At 36.1% G+C, this 25,896-nt stretch overlaps 22 non-coding genes across 22 annotated transcripts; all 22 read left to right on the top strand.

Moving 5' to 3' along the window:
* The first annotated feature begins 3,841 nt into the window (after positions 1 to 3,841).
* TRNAA-AGC (transfer RNA alanine (anticodon AGC)) lies at positions 3,842 to 3,914 on the top strand. Its single transcript has one exon. It is a non-coding gene; the product is annotated as a tRNA-Ala (tRNA).
* A 243-nt stretch (positions 3,915 to 4,157) lies between these two features.
* On the top strand, positions 4,158 to 4,230 carry TRNAA-AGC (transfer RNA alanine (anticodon AGC)). The gene has a single exon. It is a non-coding gene; the product is annotated as a tRNA-Ala (tRNA).
* Positions 4,231 to 4,789: 559 nt separating this feature from the next.
* On the top strand, positions 4,790 to 4,862 carry TRNAA-AGC (transfer RNA alanine (anticodon AGC)). The gene has a single exon. It is a non-coding gene; the product is annotated as a tRNA-Ala (tRNA).
* A 2,197-nt stretch (positions 4,863 to 7,059) lies between these two features.
* TRNAA-AGC (transfer RNA alanine (anticodon AGC)) lies at positions 7,060 to 7,132 on the top strand. The gene has a single exon. It is a non-coding gene; the product is annotated as a tRNA-Ala (tRNA).
* A 244-nt stretch (positions 7,133 to 7,376) lies between these two features.
* Positions 7,377 to 7,449, top strand: TRNAA-AGC (transfer RNA alanine (anticodon AGC)). Its single transcript has one exon. It is a non-coding gene; the product is annotated as a tRNA-Ala (tRNA).
* An 865-nt stretch (positions 7,450 to 8,314) lies between these two features.
* Positions 8,315 to 8,387, top strand: TRNAA-AGC (transfer RNA alanine (anticodon AGC)). The gene has a single exon. It is a non-coding gene; the product is annotated as a tRNA-Ala (tRNA).
* A 1,196-nt stretch (positions 8,388 to 9,583) lies between these two features.
* Positions 9,584 to 9,656, top strand: TRNAA-AGC (transfer RNA alanine (anticodon AGC)). Its single transcript has one exon. It is a non-coding gene; the product is annotated as a tRNA-Ala (tRNA).
* Positions 9,657 to 10,532: 876 nt separating this feature from the next.
* Positions 10,533 to 10,605, top strand: TRNAA-AGC (transfer RNA alanine (anticodon AGC)). Its single transcript has one exon. It is a non-coding gene; the product is annotated as a tRNA-Ala (tRNA).
* A 2,199-nt stretch (positions 10,606 to 12,804) lies between these two features.
* On the top strand, positions 12,805 to 12,877 carry TRNAA-AGC (transfer RNA alanine (anticodon AGC)). Its single transcript has one exon. It is a non-coding gene; the product is annotated as a tRNA-Ala (tRNA).
* Positions 12,878 to 14,381: 1,504 nt separating this feature from the next.
* TRNAA-AGC (transfer RNA alanine (anticodon AGC)) lies at positions 14,382 to 14,454 on the top strand. Its single transcript has one exon. It is a non-coding gene; the product is annotated as a tRNA-Ala (tRNA).
* A 244-nt stretch (positions 14,455 to 14,698) lies between these two features.
* Positions 14,699 to 14,771, top strand: TRNAA-AGC (transfer RNA alanine (anticodon AGC)). Its single transcript has one exon. It is a non-coding gene; the product is annotated as a tRNA-Ala (tRNA).
* Positions 14,772 to 15,014: 243 nt separating this feature from the next.
* TRNAA-AGC (transfer RNA alanine (anticodon AGC)) lies at positions 15,015 to 15,087 on the top strand. Its single transcript has one exon. It is a non-coding gene; the product is annotated as a tRNA-Ala (tRNA).
* A 1,483-nt stretch (positions 15,088 to 16,570) lies between these two features.
* On the top strand, positions 16,571 to 16,643 carry TRNAA-AGC (transfer RNA alanine (anticodon AGC)). Its single transcript has one exon. It is a non-coding gene; the product is annotated as a tRNA-Ala (tRNA).
* Positions 16,644 to 17,826: 1,183 nt separating this feature from the next.
* On the top strand, positions 17,827 to 17,899 carry TRNAA-AGC (transfer RNA alanine (anticodon AGC)). Its single transcript has one exon. It is a non-coding gene; the product is annotated as a tRNA-Ala (tRNA).
* A 560-nt stretch (positions 17,900 to 18,459) lies between these two features.
* Positions 18,460 to 18,532, top strand: TRNAA-AGC (transfer RNA alanine (anticodon AGC)). Its single transcript has one exon. It is a non-coding gene; the product is annotated as a tRNA-Ala (tRNA).
* Positions 18,533 to 20,021: 1,489 nt separating this feature from the next.
* On the top strand, positions 20,022 to 20,094 carry TRNAA-AGC (transfer RNA alanine (anticodon AGC)). The gene has a single exon. It is a non-coding gene; the product is annotated as a tRNA-Ala (tRNA).
* A 243-nt stretch (positions 20,095 to 20,337) lies between these two features.
* On the top strand, positions 20,338 to 20,410 carry TRNAA-AGC (transfer RNA alanine (anticodon AGC)). Its single transcript has one exon. It is a non-coding gene; the product is annotated as a tRNA-Ala (tRNA).
* Positions 20,411 to 21,279: 869 nt separating this feature from the next.
* TRNAA-AGC (transfer RNA alanine (anticodon AGC)) lies at positions 21,280 to 21,352 on the top strand. Its single transcript has one exon. It is a non-coding gene; the product is annotated as a tRNA-Ala (tRNA).
* A 1,183-nt stretch (positions 21,353 to 22,535) lies between these two features.
* On the top strand, positions 22,536 to 22,608 carry TRNAA-AGC (transfer RNA alanine (anticodon AGC)). The gene has a single exon. It is a non-coding gene; the product is annotated as a tRNA-Ala (tRNA).
* A 554-nt stretch (positions 22,609 to 23,162) lies between these two features.
* Positions 23,163 to 23,235, top strand: TRNAA-AGC (transfer RNA alanine (anticodon AGC)). The gene has a single exon. It is a non-coding gene; the product is annotated as a tRNA-Ala (tRNA).
* Positions 23,236 to 24,103: 868 nt separating this feature from the next.
* Positions 24,104 to 24,176, top strand: TRNAA-AGC (transfer RNA alanine (anticodon AGC)). The gene has a single exon. It is a non-coding gene; the product is annotated as a tRNA-Ala (tRNA).
* A 1,185-nt stretch (positions 24,177 to 25,361) lies between these two features.
* TRNAA-AGC (transfer RNA alanine (anticodon AGC)) lies at positions 25,362 to 25,434 on the top strand. Its single transcript has one exon. It is a non-coding gene; the product is annotated as a tRNA-Ala (tRNA).
* Positions 25,435 to 25,896: the final 462 nt, after the last annotated feature.

The following is a 25,896-nucleotide window of genomic DNA, read 5'->3' as shown; positions in this document are numbered from 1 at the left end:
GAGGACAATATTCTGAGGCTGAAGGACAAGTCCAGAATACATTGATGCCCCAGATAGAACCAGAGGAAAGGTCTAGAAGGGGGCTACTGCAATCTGGGCAGACAACCGAGGGGTCTGCCACAGAATTAATTGTTACTGCAAGAGAAGGGTCGTTGTCAGGGGGGCCCCTAACTGCCCTTGAAGAAATGAGTATGGAGGAGCTGATAGCAGAAGGTCAGCTGCGAGGTATACCCATCCGATCCTGCACTCGCGGGGAACTCCTTCAGCAGATCCTTCACGATCAGGGAGATCCTACAAATGCATTTGCTGATTACCGAGCATGGATTCTCCATTTCGGTGCACAGTTGAGTGTGTGGGAACAATTGCAGTGTCTGGAGGAGTGCTTCGTGGTGGCAGAGGAAGAGGCGATTGATCGGGGGCTCCTGGATACCCCAGCATGGCAAGATCAGTGTCGCAGGGGGCGTGATGAAAGGCACCGTTTGCAATTGCTTCTCCCCCATCCTAGGGAGGAAGCTGCTTCGTGTTCTATACAGGGGGAGGTTATCCCCATAATGAAGGAGGTTATTCAGGAGGATCTGCACTACAGCTTCCCTTTTGCTGAGATGGAAGATGAAGAGCTATTATCCTGCTGCCAGGGGATCTATGAGGACTGCATCCAAGAAGAGATCGCCGGGGTTAGAGGAGTGTTCGACAACATCCAGGCCACAAGCATACCAGTCGCAGATGATGTCGTGCTTCAGGCTGCCCAGCATATTCAGCTGGGGAAGGTGGTTATCCTGGAGACTGAGGACTGCGCAGAGGAAGCGGCAGGTAAGACCCAGGCTTTTGAGGGGGTAGGACTGGCCTTGGACCAGCCTGCCCTGCAGCCACCAGCGGAATTGTTCCTGATGGAGGGTCCCTCCTCAGCCCTGGACATTGAGACCAAATGCTGGACTGAAATTTGCCATGCCCCTAGTTTGGGTTTGGGGGAGGAAGGACATGACGGGGTGGTGGAAGTGCCAGGGCCAGAGCCCCTATATTGGCCTGCTGTTTGGCCCCTGGTCCTTGGGCAAGAGGGGGAGGTGGAAAGTGGTCCCTGCCCCATTGTGCCCGAGGCAAAAGTATTAGTAGGTTACAATGTTGCAGAGGGGGGGTACCCAGAAACCGAAGAAGAGGAATCGCTACATCCCTTGTTAGTTCCAATGTATGACTTAGACTGTAATCATGCCCTTGCTGGTTCTGCAAACCAGCCGCCTTTTACAAGATGGGTTTGGTATGATGTCACCCTGTGGGACTCAGGTGGTATATCCAAACCCCAGATTCTCGGCTCGGCATCCCGCTATTCCAGGTTGTTATTGGTTCCTGAACAGCTGGGTACCGGGACTACAATAGTAGGGGAAGGAATGTGAGGTTATCATACTCACTGTAAATCTGTAATTACTATATTTTATTAGGTGTAGTAATTAATGTACTATTTTAGTCCGTCGGTACCCTCATATTCCCCATAGATGTTTCTATTCCCCATATCTGTGTGTACCATAGTATTAGATGCTGTTAAGCAAATCTGGTCGGACAGGAAATAACCTTGTGGTGAATTCTTTCCTGTGTATGTCCAATTACCATACTTTTGTTCCTGCTATCACAGGAGGGTGGAAGCTGAGGGACAATCTTCACAGGGGGTGATCAGCCCATAATGTAATCAGCCGATTATTGTTCCTGCTGTTTACATGAGGGGGATAGCTGAAGGACAATCACCACAGGGGGTGATCAAATTCCCCTACTATCAACAGGAGGGTTGTCCACAGGGGGTGACCACCACATAATGTAATCAGACTGTGTTTTCTATCTTGTGTTGACTCTGCTATGCATATCCTGGCCACTTCCAGACTTACTGGAACCGACCCAGCAGGGGGGCTACAGCAGATGGCCAGCTGAATAGTACCTGGGAGGGGGGATAAACCTGACTTGAATCCACCAATCAGGAACTTGGGCAACCCCACAGATGATGCGATCACCGTGGGAAATTGGAAGTTTTTAAAATGACTTGTACACCTGCCAGCTCAGTATGTTAGTCGCAATCCGGTCTCAGGGGTCCTACCCTTCACTGGATCTTGTGGAACACATCGTTTGCCCGGGAAGGGGGCATCCTACCAAGCTCTGGTGTGGAGCGTCTGTGTTGTGTGGATTTACACAAGGTATCGTGTGGACTTATATGCTATCACTGCTGTGTGGCTTAAGTGATAGTTTGCCCTGTGGAACTGATCTGGGACTGTGACTATACAAGGACTGTCTGTTTGGGCCTGCTACCTGAATATCTTTCTACTCTGCAATTTACCTTTGCCACTGTTTATTGTCTATTTGTGCGTGCTGTGGAAAATAAACCATTCTTCTGGTTTCATCTGCTCGGTGTCTGAGTGATTGAGGAACTCGTACCCTCACAACAGTTACAAATAGTTTTTTGTCATGCAACATATAAAAATATTCAGTCAGACTTAGCTAATTATGCCAACTACTCACACCATTTTAACAGAGAGACACCTTATAATATGTTAGAAAATGATCTTCCAATGCCATTTTTTGAACTAGTCTTTCATCAATGGGGAATTAGCTCAGATGGTAGAGCGTTTAGCATGCGAGAGGTAGCGAGATCGATGCTCGCATTCTCCAAACGTTTTATCCTTTCATTTCATTTGTAGATACCCTTCAAAGTCCAAATGTTTTAATCTTTCACTTTATTTGTATATACCCTTCACAGTTACAAATAGTTTTTTGTCATGCAACATATAAAAATATTTAGTCAGACTTAGCTAATTATGCCAACTACTCACACCATTTTAAAAGAGAGACACCTAATAATATGTTAGTAAATCATCTGCCAATGCCATTTTTTTGAAGTTTTTATTCATCAATGGGGAATTAGCTCAGATGGTAGAGCGCTCGCTTAGCATGCGAGAGATAGCGAGATCGATGCTCGCATTCTCCAAATGATTTAGCCTTTCATTTCATTTGTATATACCCTTCACAGTCCAAATTTTTGAATCTTTCATTTTATTTGTGTATACCCTTCACAGTTACACATAGTTTTTTTGTCATGCAACATATAAAAATATTTAGTCAGACTTAGCTAATTATGACATCTACTCACACCATTTTAAAAGAGAGACACCTTATAATATGTTAGTAAATGATCTCCCAATGCCTTTCATTTGAACTTGTCATTCATCAATGGGGAGTTAGCTCAGCCGGTAGAGCGCTCACTTAGCATGCGAGAGGTAGCGAGATCGATGCTCGCATTCTCCAAATGATTTAGCCTTTCATTTCATTTGTAGATACCCTTCAAAGTCCAAATGTTTTAATCTTTCATTTTATTTGTATATACCCTTCACAGTTACAAATAGTTTTTTGTCATGCAACATATAAAAATATTCAGTCAGACTTAGCTAATTATGCCAACTACTCACACCATTTTAAAGGAGATACACCTTATAATATGTTAGAAAATCATCTCCCAATGCCATTTTTTTTTGAAGTTGTCATTCATCAATGGGGAATTAGCTCAGATGGTAGAGCGCTCGCTTAGCATGCGAGAGGTAGCAAGATCGTTGCTCGCATTCTCCAAATGTTTTATCCTTTCATTTCATTTGTAGATACCCTTCAAAGTCCAAATGTTTTAATCTTTCATTTTATTTGTATATACCCTTCACAGTTACAAATAGTTTTTTGTCATGCAACATATAAAAATATTTAGTCAGACTTAGCTAATTATGACAACTACTCACACCATTTTAAAAGAGAGACACCTTATAATATGTTAGTAAATCATCTCCCAATGCCATTTTTTTTGAAGTTTTTATTCATCAATGGGGAATTAGCTCAGATGGTAGAGCGCTCGCTTAGCATGCGAGAGGTAGCGAGATCGATGCTCGCATTCTCCAAATGTTTTATCCTTTCATTTCATTTGTAGATACCCTTCAAAGTCCAAATGTTTTAATCTTTCATTTTATTTGTATATACCCTTCACAGTTACAAATAGTTTTTTGTCATGCAACATATAAAAATATTCAGTCAGACTTAGCTAATTATGCCAACTACTCACACCATTTTAAAGGAGATACACCTTATAATATGTTAGTAAATCATCTCCCAATGCCATTTTTTTAAAGAAGTCATTCATCAATGGGGAATTAGCTCAGATGGTAGAGCGCTCGCTTAGCATGCGAGAGGTAGCGAGATCGATGCTCGCATTCTCCAAATGTTTTATCCTTTCATTTCATTTGTAGATACCCTTCAAAGTCCAAATGTTTTAATCTTTCATTTTATTTGTATATACCCTTCACAGTTACAAATAGTTTTTTGTCATGCAACATATAAAAATATTTAGTCAGACTTAGCTAATTATGACAACTACTCACACCATTTTAAAAGAGAGACCCCTTATAATATGTTAGTAAATGATCTCCCAATGCCTTTTTTTTGAACTTGTCATTCATCAATGGGGAATTAGCTCAGATGGTAGAGCGCTCGCTTAGTATGCGAGAGGTAGCGAGATCGATGCTCGCATTCTCCAAATGATTTAGCCTTTCATTTCATTTGTAGATACCCTTCACAGTCCAAATCTTTTAATCTTTCATTTTATTTGTATATACCCTTCACAGTTACAAATAATTTTTTGTCATGCAACATATAAAAATATTTAGTCAGACTTAGCTAATTATGACTAGTACTCACACCATTTTAAAAGAGAGACACCTTATAATATGTTAGTAAATCATCTCCCAATGCCATTTTTTTGAAGTAGTCATTCATCAATGGGGAATTAGCTCAGATGGTAGAGCGCTCGCTTAGCATGCGAGAGGTAGCGAGATCGATGCTCGCATTCTCCAAAGGTTTTATCCTTTCATTTCATTTGTAGATACCCTTCAAAGTCCAAATGTTTTAATCTTTCATTTTATTTGTATATACCCAGGGGAGCCGAGAGAGGGGGGGAGCGGGTACTAATTACCCGGGCCCACAGTTGCTGAAGGGGCCCCGCAGGGGCCCTGGTCTGACCCCTCCATCCCTCCCGGGTAGCAACAGTAGCACACACTTCTACAGCATGTGCTGTGCTGACAGCAGGCTCAGCATGAGTGTCTCACTGACAGCGTGAGAGGTCATGCTGAGCCTGCAGTCAGCACAGCACATGCTGTAGGTGTGTGCTGCTTCTGAGATTAGTTTTTAGAGTTTTCTTTCACCCTCCTCTAAACATTTTGGGGGCGTGGCCTAAGTGTGGGAGGTTCCCACAACACACTTAGGCCACGCCCCCAAAATTTTACCGGGGCCCGGCATTCCTCTCGGCTGCCCTGTATATACCCTTCACAGTTACAAATAGTTTTTTGTCATGCAACATATAAAAATATTTAATCAGACTTAGCTAATTATGACAACTACTCACACCATTTTAAAAGAGAGACACCTTATAATATGTTAGAAAATGATCTCCCAATGCCATTTTTTGAACTAGTCTTTCATCAATGGGGAATTAGCTCAGATGTTAGAGCGCTCGCTTAGCATGCGAGAGGTAGCAAGATCGATGCTCGCATTCTCCAACTGTTTTATCCTTTTATTTCATTTGTAGATACCCTTCAAAGTCCAAATGTTTTAATCTTTCATTTTATTTGTATATACCCTTCACAGTTACAAATAGTTTTTTGTCATGCAACATATAAAAATATTTAGTCAGACTTAGCTAATTATGCCAACTACTCACACCATTTTAAAGGAGATACACCTTATAATATGTTAGTAAATCATCTCCCAATGCCATTTTTTTAAAGAAGTCATTCATCAATGGGGAATTAGCTTAGATGGTAGAGCGCTCGCTTAGCATGCGAGAGGTAGTGAGAACGATGCTCGCATTCTCCAAATGATTTAGCCTTTCATTTCATTTGTAGATACCCTTCACAGTCCAAATCTTTTAATCTTTCATTTTATTTGTATTCACAGTTACAAATAGTTTTTTGTCATGCAACATATAAAAATATTCAGTCAGACTTAGCTAATTATGCCAACTACTCACACCATTTTAAAGGAGATACACCTTATAATATGTTAGTAAATCATCTCCCAATGCCATTTTTTTAAAGAAGTCATTCATCAATGGGGAATTAGCTCAGATGGTAGAGCGCTCGCTTAGCATGCGAGAGCTAGCGAGAACGATGCTCGCATTCTCCAAATGTTTTATCCTTTCAATTCATTTGTAGATACCCTTCAAAGTCCAAATGTTTTAATCTTTCATTTTATTTGTATATACCCTTCACAGTTACAAATAGTTTTTTGTCATGCAACATATAAAAATATTTAGTCAGACTTAGCTAATTATGACAACTACTCACACCATTTTAAAAGAGAGACACCTTATAATATGTTAGTAAATCATCTCCCAATGCCATTTTTTTTGAAGTTTGCATTCATCAATGGGGAATTAGCTCAGCCGGTAGAGCGCTCACTTAGCATGCGAGAGGTAGCGAGATCGATGCTCGCATTCTCCAAATGATTTAGCCTTTCATTTCATTTGTAGATACCCTTCACAGTCCAAATCTTTTAATCTTTCATTTTATTTGTATTCACAGTTACAAATAGTTTTTTGTCATGCAACATATAAAAATATTCAGTCAGACTTAGCTAATTATGCCAACTACTCACACCATTTTAAAGGAGATACACCTTATAATATGTTAGTAAATCATCTCCCAATGCCATTTTTTTAAAGAAGTCATTCATCAATGGGGAATTAGCTCAGATGGTAGAGAGCTCGCTTAGCATGCGAGAGGTAGCGAGAACGATGCTCGCATTCTCCTAATGTTTTATCCTTTCATTTCATTTGTAGATACCCTTCAAAGTCCAAATGTTTTAATCTTTCATTTTATTTGTATATACCCTTCACAGTTACAAATAGTTTTTTGTCATGCAACATATAAAAATATTTAGTCAGACTTAGCTAATTATGACAACTACTCACACCATTTTAAAAGAGAGACACCTTATAATATGTTAGTAAATCATCTCCCAATGCCATTTTTTTTGAAGTTGTCATTCATCGATGGGGAATTAGCTCAGATGGTAGAGCGCTCGCTTAGCATGCGAGAGGTAGCGAGATCGATGCTCGCATTCTCCAAATGATTTAGCCTTTCATTTCATTTGTAGATACCCTTCACAGTCCAAATGTTTTAATCTTTCATTTTATTTGTATATACCCTTCACAGTTACACATAGTTTTTTTGTCATGCGAAATATAAAAATATTTAGTCAGACTTAGCTAATTATGACATCTACTCACACCATTTTAAAAGAGAGACACCTTATAATATGTTAGTAAATGATCTCCCAATGCCTTTCATTTGAACTTGTCATTCATCAATGGGGAATTAGCTCAGATGGTAGAGCGCTCGCTTAGCATGCGAGAGGTAGCGAGATCGATGCTCGCATTCTCCAAATGTTTTATCCTTTCATTTCATTTGTAGATACCCTTCACAGTCCAAATGTTTTAATCTATCATTTTATTTGTATATACCCTTCACAGTTACAAATAGTTTTTTGTCATGCAACATATAAAAATATTTAGTCAGACTTAGCTAATTATGACAACTACTCACACCATTTTAAAAGAGAGACACCTTATAATATGTTAGTAAATCATCTCCCAATGCCATTTTTTTTTGAAGTTGTCATTCATCAATGGGGAATTAGCTCAGATGGTAGAGCGCTCACTTAGCATGCGAGAGGTAGCGAGATCGATGCTCGCATTCTCCAAATGATTTAGCCTTTCATTTAATTTGTAGATACCCTTCACAGTCCAAATCTTTTAATCTTTCATTTTATTTGTATTCACAGTTACAAATAGTTTTTTGTCATGCAACATATAAAAATATTCAGTCAGACTTAGCTAATTATGCCAACTACTCACACCATTTTAACAGAGAGACACCTTATAATATGTTAGAAAATGATCTCCCAATGCCATTTTTTGAACTAGTCTTTCATCAATGGGGAATTAGCTCAGATGGTAGAGCGTTTAGCATGCGAGAGGTAGCGAGATCGATGCTCGCATTCTCCAAACGTTTTATCCTTTCATTTCATTTGTAGATACCCTTCAAAGTCCAAATGTTTTAATCTTTCACTTTATTTGTATATACCCTTCACAGTTACAAATAGTTTTTTGTCATGCAACATATAAAAATATTTAGTCAGACTTAGCTAATTATGCCAACTACTCACACCATTTTAAAAGAGAGACACCTTATAATATGTTAGTAAATCATCTGCCAATGCCATTTTTTTGAAGTTTTTATTCATCAATGGGGAATTAGCTCAGATGGTAGAGCGCTCGCTTAGCATGCGAGAGGTAGCGAGATCGATGCTCGCATTCTCCAAATGATTTAGCCTTTCATTTCATTTGTAGATACCCTTCACAGTCCAAATTTTTGAATCTTTCATTTTATTTGTGTATACCCTTCACAGTTACACATAGTTTTTTTGTCATGCAACATATAAAAATATTTAGTCAGACTTAGCTAATTATGACATCTACTCACACCATTTTAAAAGAGAGACACCTTATAATATGTTAGTAAATGATCTCCCAATGCCTTTCATTTGAACTTGTCATTCATCAATGGGGAGTTAGCTCAGCCGGTAGAGCGCTCACTTAGCATGCGAGAGGTAGCGAGATCGATGCTCGCATTCTCCAAATGATTTAGCCTTTCATTTCATTTGTAGATACCCTTCAAAGTCCAAATGTTTTAATCTTTCATTTTATTTGTATATACCCTTCACAGTTACAAATAGTTTTTTGTCATGCAACATATAAAAATATTCAGTCAGACTTAGCTAATTATGCCAACTACTCACACCATTTTAAAGGAGATACACCTTATAATATGTTAGTAAATCATCTCCCAATGCCATTTTTTTTTGAAGTTGTCATTCATCAATGGGGAATTAGCTCAGATGGTAGAGCGCTCGCTTAGCATGCGAGAGGTAGCAAGATCGTTGCTCGCATTCTCCAAATGTTTTATCCTTTCATTTCATTTGTAGATACCCTTTAAAGTCCAAATGTTTTAATCTTTCATTTTTATTTGTATATACCCTTCACAGTTACAAATAGTTTTTTGTCATGCAACATATAAAAATATTCAGTCAGACTTAGCTAATTATGCCAACTACTCACACCATTTTAAAGGAGATACACCTTATAATATGTTAGTAAATCATCTCCCAATGCCATTTTTTTAAAGAAGTCATTCATCAATGGGGAATTAGCTCAGATGGTAGAGCGCTCGCTTAGCATGCGAGAGGTAGCAAGATCGATGCTCGCATTCTCCAAATGTTTTATCCTTTCATTTCATTTGTAGATACCCTTCAAAGTCCAAATGTTTTAATCTTTCATTTTATTTGTATATACCCTTCACAGTTACAAATAGTTTTTTGTCATGCAACATATAAAAATATTCAGTCAGACTTAGCTAATTATGCCAACTACTCACACCATTTTAAAGGAGATACACCTTATAATATGTTAGTAAATCATCTCCCAATGCCATTTTTTTTAAAGAAGTCATTCATCAATGGGGAATTAGCTCAGATGGTAGAGCGCTCGCTTAGCATGCGAGAGGTAGCGAGATCGATGCTCGCATTCTCCAAATGTTTTATCCTTTCATTTCATTTGTAGATACCCTTCAAAGTCCAAATGTTTTAATCTTTCATTTTATTTGTATATACCCTTCACAGTTACAAATAGTTTTTTGTCATGCAACATATAAAAATATTTAGTCAGACTTAGCTAATTATGACAACTACTCACACCATTTTAAAAGAGAGACACCTTATAATATGTTAGTAAATGATCTCCCAATGCCTTTTTTTTTAACTTGTCATTCATCAATGGGGAATTAGCTCAGATGGTAGAGCGCTCGCTTAGCATGCGAGAGGTAGCGAGATCGATGCTTGCATTCTCCAAATGTTTTATCCTTTCATTTCATTTGTAGATACCCTTCAAAGTCCAAATGTTTTAATCTTTCATTTTTATTTGTATATACCCTTCACAGTTACAAATAGTTTTTTGTCATGCAACATATAAAAATATTCAGTCAGACTTAGCTAATTATGCCAACTACTCACACCATTTTAAAGGAGATACACCTTATAATATGTTAGTAAATCATCTCCCAATGCCATTTTTTTAAAGAAGTCATTCATCAATGGGGAATTAGCTCAGATGGTAGAGCGCTCGCTTAGCATGCGAGAGGTAGCAAGATCGATGCTCGCATTCTCCAAATGTTTTATCCTTTCATTTCATTTGTAGATACCCTTCAAAGTCCAAATGTTTTAATCTTTCATTTTATTTGTATATACCCTTCACAGTTACAAATAGTTTTTTGTCATGCAACATATAAAAATATTTAGTCAGACTTAGCTAATTATGACTAGTACTCACACCATTTTAAAAGAGAGACACCTTATAATATGTTAGTAAATCATCTCCCAATGCCATTTTTTTGAAGTAGTCACTCATCAATGGGGAATTAGCTCAGATGGTAGAGCGCTCGCTTAGCATGCGAGAGGTAGCGAGATCGATGCTCGCATTCTCCAAAGGTTTTATCCTTTCATTTCATTTGTAGATACCCTTCAAAGTCCAAATGTTTTAATCTTTCATTTTATTTGTATATACCCAGGGGAGCCGAGAGAGGGGGGGAGCGGGTACTAATTACCCGGGCCCACAGTTGCTGAAGGGGCCCCGCAGGGGCCCTGGTCTGACCCCTCCATCCCTCCCGGGTAGCAACAGTAGCACACACTTCTACAGCATGTGCTGTGCTGACAGCAGGCTCAGCATGAGTGTCTCACTGACAGCGTGAGAGGTCATGCTGAGCCTGCAGTCAGCACAGCACATGCTGTAGGTGTGTGCTGCTTCTGAGATTAGTTTTTAGAGTTTTCTTTCACCCTCCTCTAAACATTTTGGGGGCGTGGCCTAAGTGTGGGAGGTTCCCACAACACACTTAGGCCACGCCCCCAAAATTTTACCGGGGCCCGGCATTCCTCTCGGCTGCCCTGTATATACCCTTCACAGTTACAAATAGTTTTTTGTCATGCAACATATAAAAATATTTAATCAGACTTAGCTAATTATGACAACTACTCACACCATTTTAAAAGAGAGACACCTTATAATATGTTAGAAAATGATCTCCCAATGCCATTTTTTGAACTAGTCTTTCATCAATGGGGAATTAGCTCAGATGGTAGAGCGCTCGCTTAGCATGCGAGAGGTAGCAAGATCGATGCTCGCATTCTCCAACTGTTTTATCCTTTTATTTCATTTGTAGATACCCTTCAAAGTCCAAATGTTTTAATCTTTCATTTTTTTTGTATATACCCTTCACAGTTACAAATAGTTTTTTGTCATGTAACATATAAAAATATTTAGTCAGACTTAGCTAATTATGCCAACTACTCACGCCATTTTAAAGGAGATACACCTTATAATATGTTAGTAAATCATCTCCCAATGCCATTTTTTTAAAGAAGTCATTCATCAATGGGGAATTAGCTCAGATGGTAGAGCGCTCGCTTAGCATGCGAGAGGTAGTGAGAACGATGCTCGCATTCTCCAAATGATTTAGCCTTTCATTTCATTTGTAGATACCCTTCACAGTCCAAATCTTTTAATCTTTCATTTTATTTGTATTCACAGTTACAAATAGTTTTTTGTCATGCAACATATAAAAATATTCAGTCAGACTTAGCTAATTATGCCAACTACTCACACCATTTTAAAGGAGATACACCTTATAATATGTTAGTAAATCATCTCCCAATGCCATTTTTTTAAAGAAGTCATTCATCAATGGGGAATTAGCTCAGATGGTAGAGCGCTCGCTTAGCATGCGAGAGCTAGCGAGAACGATGCTCGCATTCTCCAAATGTTTTATCCTTTCATTTCATTTGTAGATACCCTTCAAAGTCCAAATGTTTTAATCTTTCATTTTATTTGTATATACCCTTCACAGTTACAAATAGTTTTTTGTCATGCAACATATAAAAATATTTAGTCAGACTTAGCTAATTATGACAACTACTCACACCATTTTAAAAGAGAGACACCTTATAATATGTTAGTAAATCATCTCCCAATGCCATTTTTTTTGAAGTTGTCATTTATCAATGGGGAATTAGCTCAGCCGGTAGAGCGCTCACTTAGCATGCGAGAGGTAGCGAGATCGATGCTCGCATTCTCCAAATGATTTAGCCTTTCATTTCATTTGTAGATACCCTTCACAGTCCAAATCTTTTAATCTTTCATATTATTTGTATTCACAGTTATAAATAGTTTTTTGTCATGCAACATATAAAAATATTCAGTCAGACTTAGCTAATTATGCCAACTACTCACACCATTTTAAAGGAGATACACCTTATAATATGTTAGTAAATCATCTCCCAATGCCATTTTTTTAAAGAAGTCATTCATCAATGGGGAATTAGCTCAGATGGTAGAGAGCTCGCTTAGCATGCGAGAGGTAGCGAGAACGATGCTCGCATTCTCCAAATGTTTTATCCTTTCATTTCATTTGTAGATACCCTTCAAAGTCCAAATGTTTTAATCTTTCATTTTATTTGTATATACCCTTCACAGTTACAAATAGTTTTTTGTCATGCAACATATAAAAATATTTAGTCAGACTTAGCTAATTATGACAACTACTCACACCATTTTAAAAGAGAGACACCTTATAATATGTTAGTAAATCATCTCCCAATGCCATTTTTTTTTTTAAGTTGTCATTCATCGATGGGGAATTAGCTCAGATGGTAGAGCGCTCGCTTAGCATGCGAGAGGTAGCGAGATCGATGCTCGCATTCTCCAAATGATTTAGCCTTTCATTTCATTTGTAGATACCCTTCACAGTCCAAATGTTTTAATCTTTCATTTTATTTGTATATACCCTTCACAGTTACACATAGTTTTTTTGTCATGCAACATATAAAAATATTTAGTCAGACTTAGCTAATTATGACATCTACTCACACCATTTTAAAAGAGAGACACCTTATAATATGTTAGTAAATGATCTCCCAATGCCTTTCATTTGAACTTGTCATTCATCAATGGGGAATTAGCTCAGATGGTAGAGCGCTCGCTTAGCATGCGAGAGGTAGCAAGATCGTTGCTCGCATTCTCCAAATGTTTTATCCTTTCATTTCATTTGTAGATACCCTTCAAAGTCCAAATGTTTTAATCTTTCATTTTTATTTGTATATACCCTTCACAGTTACAAATAGTTTTTTGTCATGCAACATATAAAAATATTCAGTCAGACTTAGCTAATTATGCCAACTACTCACACCATTTTAAAGGAGATACACCTTATAATATGTTAGTAAATCATCTCCCAATGCCATTTTTTTAAAGAAGTCATTCATCAATGGGGAATTAGCTCAGATGGTAGAGCGCTCGCTTAGCATGCGAGAGCTAGCGAGAACGATGCTCGCATTCTCCAAATGTTTTATCCTTTCATTTCATTTGTAGATACCCTTCAAAGTCCAAATGTTTTAATCTTTCATTTTATTTGTATATACCCTTCACAGTTACAAATAGTTTTTTGTCATGCAACATATAAAAATATTTAGTCAGACTTAGCTAATTATGACAACTACTCACACCATTTTAAAAGAGAGACACCTTATAATATGTTAGTAAATCATCTCCCAATGCCATTTTTTTTGAAGTTGTCATTCATCAATGGGGAATTAGCTCAGCCGGTAGAGCGCTCACTTAGCATGCGAGAGGTAGCGAGATCGATGCTCGCATTCTCCAAATGATTTAGCCTTTCATTTCATTTGTAGATACCCTTCACAGTCCAAATCTTTTAATCTTTCATTTTATTTGTATTCACAGTTACAAATAGTTTTTTGTCATGCAACATATAAAAATATTCAGTCAGACTTAGCTAATTATGCCAACTACTCACACCATTTTAAAGGAGATACACCTTATAATATGTTAGTAAATCATCTCCCAATGCCATTTTTTTAAAGAAGTCATTCATCAATGGGGAATTAGCTCAGATGGTAGAGAGCTCGCTTAGCATGCGAGAGGTAGCGAGAACGATGCTCGCATTCTCCAAATGTTTTATCCTTTCATTTCATTTGTAGATACCCTTCAAAGTCCAAATGTTTTAATCTTTCATTTTATTTGTATATACCCTTCACAGTTACAAATAGTTTTTTGTCATGCAACATATAAAAATATTTAGTCAGACTTAGCTAATTATGACAACTACACACACCATTTTAAAAGAGAGACACCTTATAATATGTTAGTAAATCATCTCCCAATGCCATTTTTTTTGAAGTTGTCATTCATTGATGGGGAATTAGCTCAGATGGTAGAGCGCTCGCTTAGCATGCGAGAGGTAGCGAGATCGATGCTCGCATTCTCCAAATGATTTAGCCTTTCATTTCATTTGTAGATACCCTTCACAGTCCAAATGTTTTAATCTTTCATTTTATTTGTATATACCCTTCACAGTTACACATAGTTTTTTTGTCATGCAACATATAAAAATATTTAGTCAGACTTAGCTAATTATGACATCTACTCACACCATTTTAAAAGAGAGACACCTTATAATATGTTAGTAAATCATCTCCCAATGCCATTTTTTTAAAGAAGTCATTCATCAATGGGGAATTAGCTCAGATGGTAGAGCGCTCGCTTAGCATGCGAGAGGTAGCGAGATCGATGCTCGCATTCTCCAAATGTTTTATCCTTTCATTTCATTTGTAGATACCCTTCACAGTCCAAATGTTTTAATCTATCATTTTATTTGTATATACCCTTCACAGTTACAAATAGTTTTTTGTCATGCAACATATAAAAATATTTAGTCAGACTTAGCTAATTATGACATCTACTCACACCATTTTAAAAGAGAGACACCTTATAATATGTTAGTAAATCATCTCCCAATGCCATTTTTTTAAAGAAGTCATTCATCAATGGGGAATTAGCTCAGATGGTAGAGCGCTCGCTTAGCATGCGAGAGGTAGCGAGATCGATGCTCGCATTCTCCAAATGTTTTATCCTTTCATTTCATTTGTAGATACCCTTCACAGTCCAAATGTTTTAATCTATCATTTTATTTGTATATACCCTTCACAGTTACAAATAGTTTTTTGTCATGCAACATATAAAAATATTTAGTCAGACTTAGCTAATTATGACAACTACTCACACCATTTTAAAAGAGAGACACCTTATAATATGTTAGTAAATCATCTCCCAATGCCATTTTTTTTTGAAGTTGTCATTCATCAATGGGGAATTAGCTCAGATGGTAGAGCGCTCACTTAGCATGCGAGAGGTAGCGAGATCGATGCTCGCATTCTCCAAATGATTTAGCCTTTCATTTAATTTGTAGATACCCTTCACAGTCCAAATCTTTTAATCTTTCATTTTATTTGTATTCACAGTTACAAATAGTTTTTTGTCATGCAACATATAAAAATATTCAGTCAGACTTAGCTAATTATGCCAACTACTCACACCATTTTAACAGAGAGACACCTTATAATATGTTAGAAAATGATCTCCCAATGCCATTTTTTGAACTAGTCTTTCATCAATGGGGAATTAGCTTAGATGGTAGAGCGTTTAGCATGCGAGAGGTAGCGAGATCGATGCTCGCATTCTCCAAACGTTTTATCCTTTCATTTCATTTGTAGATACCCTTCAAAGTCCAAATGTTTTAATCTTTCACTTTATTTGTATATACCCTTCACAGTTACAAATAGTTTTTTGTCATGCAACATATAAAAATATTTAGTCAGACTTAGCTAATTATGCCAACTACTCACACCATTTTAAAAGAGAGACACCTTATAATATGTTAGTAAATCATCTCCCAATGCCATTTTTTTGAAGTTTTTATTCATCAATGGGGAATTAGCTCAGATGGTAGAGCGCTCGCTTAGCATGCGAGAGGTAGCGAGATTGATGCTCTCAATTTCCAAATGTTTTATCCTTTCATTTCATTTGTAGATACCCTACACAGTCCAAATGTTTTAATCTTTCATTTTATTTGTATTCACAGTTACAAATAGTTTTTTGTCATGCAACATATAAAAATATTTAGTCATACTTAGCTAATTATGCCAACTACTCAAACCATTTTAAAGGAGAGACACCTTATAATATGTTAGTAAATCATCTCCCAATGCCATTTTTTTGAAGTAGTCATTCATCAATGGGGAATTAGCTCAGATGGTAGAGCGCTCGCTTAGCATGCGAGAGGTAGTGAGAACGATGCTCGCATTCTCCAAATGATTTAGCCTTTCATTTCATTTGTAGATACCCTTCACAGTCCAAATCTTTTAATCTTTCATTTTATTTGTATTCACAGTTACAAATAGTTTTTTGTCATGCAACATATAAAAATATTTAGTCAGACTTAGCTAATTATGCCAACTACTCAAACCATTTTAAAGGAGAGACACCTTATAATATGTTAGTAAATCATCTCCCAATGCCATTTTTTTGAAGTAGTCATTCATCAATGGGGAATTAGCTCAGATGGTAGAGCGCTCGCTTAGCATGCGAGAGGTAGCGAGATCGATGCTCGCATTCTCCAAATGTTTTATCCTTTCATTTCATTTGTAGATACCCTTCAAAGTCCAAATGTTTTAATCTTTCATTTTATTTGTATTCACAGTTACAAATAGTTTTTTGTCATGCAACATATAAAAATAGTTAGTCAGACTTAGCTAATTATGCCAACTACTCACACCATTTTAAAGGAGAGACACCTTATAATATGTTAGTAAATGATCTCCCAATGCCTTTTTTTGAAGTAGTCATTCATCAATGGGGAATTAGCTCAGATGGTAGAGCGCTCACTTAGCATGCGAGAGGTAGCGAGATCGATGCTCGCATTCTCCAAATGTTTTATCCTTTCATTTCATTTGTAGATACCCTTCAAAGTCCAAATGTTTTAATCTTTCATTTTATTTGTATATACCCTTCACAGTTACAAATAGTTTTTTGTCATGCAACATATAAAAATATTTAGTCAGACTTAGCTAATTATGACAACTACTCACACCATTTTAAAAGAGAGACACCTTATAATATGTTAGTAAATGATCTCCCAATGCCTTTTTTTTGAACTTGTCATTCATCAATGGGGAATTAGCTCAGATGGTAGAGCGCTCGCTTAGCATGCGAGAGGTAGCGAGATCGATGCTCGCATTCTGCAAATGATTTAGCCTTTCATTTCATTTGTAGATACCCTTCACAGTCCAAATCTTTTAATCTTTCATTTTATTTGTATAAACCTTCACAGTTACAAATAATTTTTTGTCATGCAACATATAAAAATATTTAGTCAGACTTAGCTAATTATGACTAGTACTCACACCATTTTAAAAGAGAGACACCTTATAATATGTTAGTAAATCATCTCCCAATGCCATTTTTTTTAAAGAAGTCATTCATCAATGGGGAATTAGCTCAGATGGTAGAGCGCTCGCTTAGCATGCGAGAGGTAGCAAGATCGATGCTCGCATTCTCCAACTGTTTTATCCTTTCATTTCATTTGTAGATACCCTTCAAAGTCCAAATGTTTTAATCTTTCATTTTATTTGTATATACCCTTCACAGTTACAAATAGTTTTTTGTCATGCAACATATAAAAATATTCAGTCAGACTTAGCTAATTATGCCAACTACTCACACCATTTTAAAGGAGATACACCTTATAATATGTTAGTAAATCATCTCCCAATGCCATTTTTTTAAAGAAGTCATTCATCAATGGGGAATTAGCTCAGATGGTAGAGCGCTCGCTTAGCATGCGAGAGGTAGCGAGATCGATGCTCGCATTCTCCAAATGTTTTATCCTTTCATTTCATTTGTAGATACCCTTCACAGTCCAAATGTTTTAATCTATCATTTTATTTGTATATACCCTTCACAGTTACAAATAGTTTTTTGTCATGCAACATATAAAAATATTTAGTCAGACTTAGCTAATTATGACAACTACTCACACCATTTTAAAAGAGAGACACCTTATAATATGTTAGTAAATCATCTCCCAATGCCATTTTTTTTGAAGTTGTCATTCATCAATGGGGAATTAGCTCAGACGGTAGAGCGCTCGCTTAGCATGCGAGAGGTAGCAAGATCGATGCTCGCATTCTCCAACTGTTTTATCCTTTCATTTCATTTGTAGATACCCTTCAAAGTCCAAATGTTTTAATCTTTCATTTTATTTGTATATACCCTTCACAGTTACAAATAGTTTTTTGTCATGCAACATATAAAAATATTCAGTCAGACTTAGCTAATTATGCCAACTACTCACACCATTTTAAAGGAGATACACCTTATAATATGTTAGTAAATCATCTCCCAATGCCATTTTTTTAAAGAAGTCATTCATCAATGGGGAATTAGCTCAGATGGTAGAGCGCTCGCTTAGCATGCGAGTGGTAGCGAGATCGATGCTCGCATTCTCCAAATGTTTTATCCTTTCATTTCATTTGTAGATACCCTTCACAGTCCAAATGTTTTAATCTATCATTTTATTTGTATATACCCTTCACAGTTACAAATAGTTTTTTGTCATGCAACATATAAAAATATCCAGTCAGACTTAGCTAATTATGCCAACTACTCACACCATTTTAAAAGAGAGACACCTTATAATATGTTAGTAAATCATCTCCCAATGCCATTTTTTTGAAGTTATCATTCATCAATGGGGAATTAGCTCAGACGGTAGAGCGCTCGCTTAGCATGTGAGAGGTAGCAAGATCGATGCTCGCATTCTCCAACTGTTTTATCCTTTCATTTCATTTGTAGATACCCTTCAAAGTCCAAATGTTTTAATCTTTCATTTTATTTGTATATACCCTTCACAGTTACAAATAGTTTTTTGTCATGCAACATATAAAAATATTCAGTCAGACTTAGCTAATTATGCCAACTACTCACACCATTTTAAAGGAGATACACCTTATAATATGTTAGTAAATCATCTCCCAATGCCATTTTTTTAAAGAAGTCTTTCATCAATGGGGAATTAGCTCAGATGGTAGAGCGTTTAGCATGCGAGAGGTAGCGAGATCGATGCTCGCATTCTCCAAATGTTTTATCCTTTCATTTAATTTGTAGATACCCTTCAAAGTCCAAATGTTTTAATCTTTCACTTTATTTGTATATACCCTTCACAGTTACAAATAGTTTTTTGTCATGCAGCATATAAAAATATTTAGTCAGACTTAGCTAATTATGCCAACTACTCACACCATTTTAAAAGAGAGACACCTTATAATATGTTAGTAAATCATCTCCCAATGCCATTTTTTTGAAGTTATCATTCATCAATGGGGAATTAGCTCAGATGGTAGAGCGCTCGCTTAGCATGCGAGAGGTAGCGAGATCGATGCTCTCAATCTCCAAATGTTTTATCCTTTCATTTCATTTGTAGATACCCTTCAAAGTCCAAATGTTTTAATCTTTCATTTTATTTGTATTCACAGTTACAAATAGTTTTTTGTCATGCAACATATAAAAATATTTAGTCAGACTTAGCTAATTATGCCAACTACTCACACCATTTTAAAAGAGAGACACCTTATAATATGTTAGTAAATCATCTCCCAATGCCATTTTTTTGAAGTTATCATTCATCAATGGGGAATTAGCTCAGACGGTAGAGCGCTCGCTTAGCATGCGAGAGGTAGCAAGATCGATGCTCACATTCTCCAACTGTTTTATCCTTTCATTTCATTTGTAGATACCCTTCAAAGTCCAAATGTTTTAATCTTTCATTTTATTTGTATTCACAGTTACAAATAGTTTTTTGTCATGCAACATATAAAAATATTTAGTCAGACTTAGCTAATTATGCCAACTACTCACACCATTTTAAAGGAGAGACACCTCATAATATGTTAGTAAATCATCTCCCAATGCCATTTTTTTGAAGTAGTCATTCATCAATGGGGAATTAGCTCAGATGGTAGAGTGCTCGCTTAGCATGCGAGAGGTAGCGAGATCGATGCTCGCATTCTCCAAATGTTTTATCCTTTCATTTCATTTGTAGATACCCTTCAAAGTCCAAATGTTTTAATCTTACATTTTATTTGTATATACCCTTCACAGTTACAAATAGTTTTTTGTCATGCAACATATAAAAATATTTAATCAGACTTAGCTAATTATGACAACTACTCACACCATTTTAAAAGAGAGACACCTTATAATATGTTATTAAATCATCTCCCAATGCCATTTTTTTGAAGTTGTTATTCATAAATGGGGAATTAGCTCAGATGGTAGAGCGCTCGCTTAGCATGCGAGAGGTAGCGAGATCGATGCTCGCATTCTCCAAATGATTTAGCCTTTCATTTCATTTGTAGATACCCTTCACAGTCCAAACGTTTTAATCTTTCATTTTATTTGTATATACCCTTCACAGTTACAAATAGTTTTTTGTCATGCAACATATAAAAATATTTAATCAGACTTAGCTAATTATGACAACTACTCACACCATTTTAAAAGAGAGACACCTTATAATATGTTAGGAAATGATCTCCCAATGCCATTTTTTGAACTAGTCTTTCATCAATGGAGAATTAGCTCAGATGGTAGAGCGTTTAGCATGCGAGAGGTAGCGAGATCGATGCTCGCATTCTCCAAATGTTTTATCCTTTCATTTCATTTGTAGATACCCTTCAAAGTCTAAATGTTTTAATCTTTCATTTTATTTGTATATACCCTTCACAGTTACAAATAGTTTTTTGTCATGCAACATATAAAAATATTTAGTCAGACTTAGCTAATTATGCCAACTACTCACACCATTTTAAAAGAGAGACACCTTATAATATGTTAGTAAATCATCTCCCAATGCCATTTTTTTGAAGTTGTCATTCATCAATGGGGATTTAGCTCAGATGGTAGAGCGTTCGCTTAGCATGCGAGAGGTAGCGAGATCGATGCTCGCATTCTCCAAATGTTTTATCCTTTCATTTCACTTGTAGATACCCTTCACAGTCCAAATGTTTTAATCTTTCATTTTATTTGTATATACCCTTCACAGTTACAAATAGTTTTTTGTCATGCAACATATAAAAATATTTAGTCAGACTTAGCTAATTATGACTAGTACTCACACCATTTTAAAAGAGAGACACCTTATAATATGTTAGTAAATGATCTCCCAATGCCTTTTTTTGAACTTGTCATTCATCAATGGGGAATTAGCTCAGATGGTAGAGCGCTCGCTTAGCATGCGAGAGGTAGCGAGATCGATGCTCGCATTCTCCAAATGTTTTATCCTTTCATTTCATTTGTAGATACCCTTCACAGTGCAAATTTTTAAATCTTTCATTTTATTTGTGTATACCCTTCACAGTTACACATAGTTTTTTTGTCATGCAACATATAAAAATATTTATTTAGACTTAGCTAATTATGACAACTACTCACACCATTTTAAAAGAGACACCTTATAATATGTTAGTAAATGATCTCCCAATGCCTTTTTTTAAACTTGTCATTCATCAATGTGAATTAGCTCAGATGTTAGAGCGCTCGCTTAGCATGCGAGAGGTAGCGAGATCGATGCTCGCATTCTCCAAATGTTTTATCCTTTCATTTCATTTGTAGATACCCTTCACAGTCCAAATGTTTTAATCTATCATTTTATTTGTATATACCCTTCACAGTTACAAATAGTTTTTTGTCATGCAACATATAAAAATATTTAGTCAGACTTAGCTAATTATGACAACTACTCACACCATTTTAAAAGAGAGACACCTTATAATATGTTAGTAAATCATCTCCCAATGCCATTTTTTTTGAAGTTGTCATTCATCAATGGGGAATTAGCTCAGACGGTAGAGCGCTCACTTAGCATGCGAGAGGTAGCGAGATCGATGCTTGCATTCTCCAAATGATTTAGCCTTTCATTTCATTTGTAGATACCCTTCACAGTCCAAATCTTTTAATCTTTCATTTTATTTGTATTCACAGTTACAAATAGTTTTTTGTCATGCAACATATAAAAATATTCAGTCAGACTTAGCTAATTATGCCAACTACTCACACCATTTTAAAGGAGATACACCTTATAATATGTTAGTAAATCATCTCCCAATGCCATTTTTTTAAAGAAGTCATTCATCAATGGGGAATTAGCTCAGATGGTAGAGCGCTCGCTTAGCATGCGAGAGGTAGCGAGAACGATGCTCCCATTCTCCAAATGTTTTATCCTTTCATTTCATTTGTAGATACCCTTCAAAGTCCAAATGTTTTAATCTTTCATTTTATTTGTATATACCCTTCACAGTTACAAATAGTTTTTTGTCATGCAACATATAAAAATATTTAGTCAGACTTAGCTAATTATGACAACTACTCACACCATTTTAAAAGAGAGACACCTTATAATATGTTAGTAAATCATCTCCCAATGCCATTTTTTTTTAAGTTGTCATTCATCAATGGGGAATTAGCTCAGATGGTAGAGCGCTCGCTTAGCATGCGAGAGGTAGCGAGATCGATGCTCGCATTCTCCAAATGATTTAGCCTTTCATTTCATTTGTAGATACCCTTCACAGTCCAAATGTTTTAATCTTTCATTTTATTTGTATATACCCTTCACAGTTACAAATAGTTTTTTGTCATGCAACATATAAAAATATTTAATCAGACTTAGCTAATTATGACAACTACTCACACCATTTTAAAAGAGAGACACCTTATAATATGTTAGAAAATGATCTCCCAATGCCATTTTTTGAACTAGTCTTTCATCAATGGGGAATTAGCTCAGATGGTAGAGCGTTTAGCATGCGAGAGGTAGCGAGATCGATGCTCGCATTCTCCAAATGTTTTATCCTTTCATTTAATTTGTAGATACCCTTCAAAGTCCAAATGTTTTAATCTTTCACTTTATTTGTATATACCCTTCACAGTTACAAATAGTTTTTTGTCATGCAACATATAAAAATATTTAGTCAGACTTAGCTAATTATGCCAACTACTCACACCATTTTAAAAGAGAGACACCTTATAATATGTTAGTAAATCATCTCCCAATGCCATTTTTTTAAAGAAGTCATTCATCAATGGGGAATTAGCTCAGATGGTAGAGCGCTCGCTTAGCATGCGAGAGGTAGCGAGATCGATGCTCGCATTCTCCAAATGTTTTATCCTTTCATTTCATTTGTAGATACCCTTCACAGTCCAAATGTTTTAATCTATCATTTTATTTGTATATACCCTTCACAGTTACAAATAGTTTTTTGTCATGCAACATATAAAAATATCCAGTCAGACTTAGCTAATTATGCCAACTACTCACACCATTTTAAAAGAGAGACACCTTATAATATGTTAGTAAATCATCTCCCAATGCCATTTTTTTGAAGTTATCATTCATCAATGGGGAATTAGCTCAGACGGTAGAGCGCTCGCTTAGCATGCGAGAGGTAGCAAGATCGATGCTCGCATTCTCCAACTGTTTTATCCTTTCATTTCATTTGTAGATACCCTTCAAAGTCCAAATGTTTTAATCTTTCATTTTATTTGTATATACCCTTCACAGTTACAAATAGTTTTTTGTCATGCAACATATAAAAATATTCAGTCAGACTTAGCTAATTATGCCAACTACTCACACCATTTTAAAGGAGATACACCTTATAATATGTTAGTAAATCATCTCCCAATGCCATTTTTTTAAAAAAGTCTTTCATCAATGGGGAATTAGCTCAGATGGTAGAGCGCTCGCTTAGCATGCGAGAGGTAGCAAGATCGATGCTCTCAATCTCCAAATGTTTTATCCTTTCATTTCATTTGTAGATACCCTACACAGTCCAAATGTTTTAATCTTTCATTTTATTTGTATTCACAGTTACAAATAGTTTTTTGTCATGCAACATATAAAAATATTTAGTCAGACTTAGCTAATTATGCCAACTACTCACACCATTTTAAAGGAGAGACACCTCATAATATGTTAGTAAATCATCTCCCAATGCCATTTTTTTGAAGTAGTCATTCATCAATGGGGAATTAGCTCAGATGGTAGAGTGCTCGCTTAGCATGCGAGAGGTAGCGAGATCGATGCTCGCATTCTCCAAATGTTTTATCCTTTCATTTCATTTGTAGATACCCTTCAAAGTCCAAATGTTTTAATCTTACATTTTATTTGTATATACCCTTCACAGTTACAAATAGTTTTTTGTCATGCAACATATAAAAATATTTAATCAGACTTAGCTAATTATGACAACTACTCACACCATTTTAAAAGAGAGACACCTTATAATATGTTAGTAAATCATCTCCCAATGCCATTTTTTTGAAGTTGTTATTCATAAATGGGGAATTAGCTCAGATGGTAGAGCGCTCGCTTAGCATGCGAGAGGTAGTGAGATCGATGCTCGCATTCTCCAAATGATTTAGCCTTTCATTTCATTTGTAGATACCCTTCACAGTCCAAATGTTTTAATCTTTCATTTTATTTGTATATACCCTTCACAGTTACAAATAGTTTTTTGTCATGCAACATATAAAAATATTTAATCAGACTTAGCTAATTATGACAACTACTCACACCATTTTAAAAGAGAGACACCTTATAATATGTTAGGAAATGATCTCCCAATGCCATTTTTTGAACTAGTCTTTCATCAATGGAGAATTAGCTCAGATGGTAGAGCGTTTAGCATGCGAGAGGTAGCGAGATCGATGCTCGCATTCTCCAAATGTTTTATCCTTTCATTTCATTTGTAGATACCCTTCAAAGTCTAAATGTTTTAATCTTTCATTTTATTTGTATATACCCTTCACAGTTACAAATAGTTTTTTGTCATGCAACATATAAAAATATTTAGTCAGACTTAGCTAATTATGCCAACTACTCACACCATTTTAAAAGAGAGACACCTTATAATATGTTAGTAAATCATCTCCCAATGCCATTTTTTTGAAGTTGTCATTCATCAATGGGGATTTAGCTCAGATGGTAGAGCGTTCGCTTAGCATGCGAGAGGTAGCGAGATCGATGCTCGCATTCTCCAAATGTTTTATCCTTTCATTTCACTTGTAGATACCCTTCACAGTGCAAATGTTTTAATCTTTCATTTTATTTGTATATACCCTTCACAGTTACAAATAGTTTTTTGTCATGCAACATATAAAAATATTTAGTCAGACTTAGCTAATTATGACTAGTACTCACACCATTTTAAAAGAGAGACACCTTATAATATGTTAGTAAATGATCTCCCAATGCCTTTTTTTGAACTTGTCATTCATCAATGGGGAATTAGCTCAGATGGTAGAGCGCTCGCTTAGCATGCGAGAGGTAGCGAGATCGATGCTCGCATTCTCCAAATGTTTTATCCTTTCATTTCATTTGTAGATACCCTTCACAGTGCAAATTTTTGAATCTTTCATTTTATTTGTGTATACCCTTCACAGTTACACATAGTTTTTTTGTCATGCAACATATAAAAATATTTATTTAGACTTAGCTAATTATGACAACTACTCACACCATTTTAAAAGAGACACCTTATAATATGTTAGTAAATGATCTCCCAATGCCTTTTTTTAAACTTGTCATTCATCAATGTGAATTAGCTCAGATGTTAGAGCGCTCGCTTAGCATGCGAGAGGTAGCGAGATCGATGCTCACATTCTCCAAATGTTTTATCCTTTCATTTCATTTGTAGATACCCTTCACAGTTTAAAAGTTTTAATCTTTCATTTTATTTGTATTCACAGTTACAAATAGTTTTTTGTCATGCAACATATAAAAATATTTAGTCAGACTTAGCTAATTATGACAACTA

The sequence above is a fragment of the Crinia signifera genome, chromosome 3 (assembly GCF_055691185.1).
Source record: "Crinia signifera chromosome 3, ASM5569118v1, whole genome shotgun sequence".
NCBI classification, from domain to species: domain Eukaryota; kingdom Metazoa; phylum Chordata; class Amphibia; order Anura; family Myobatrachidae; genus Crinia; species Crinia signifera.
This window is presented reverse-complemented; position numbering and strand designations above follow the sequence as displayed.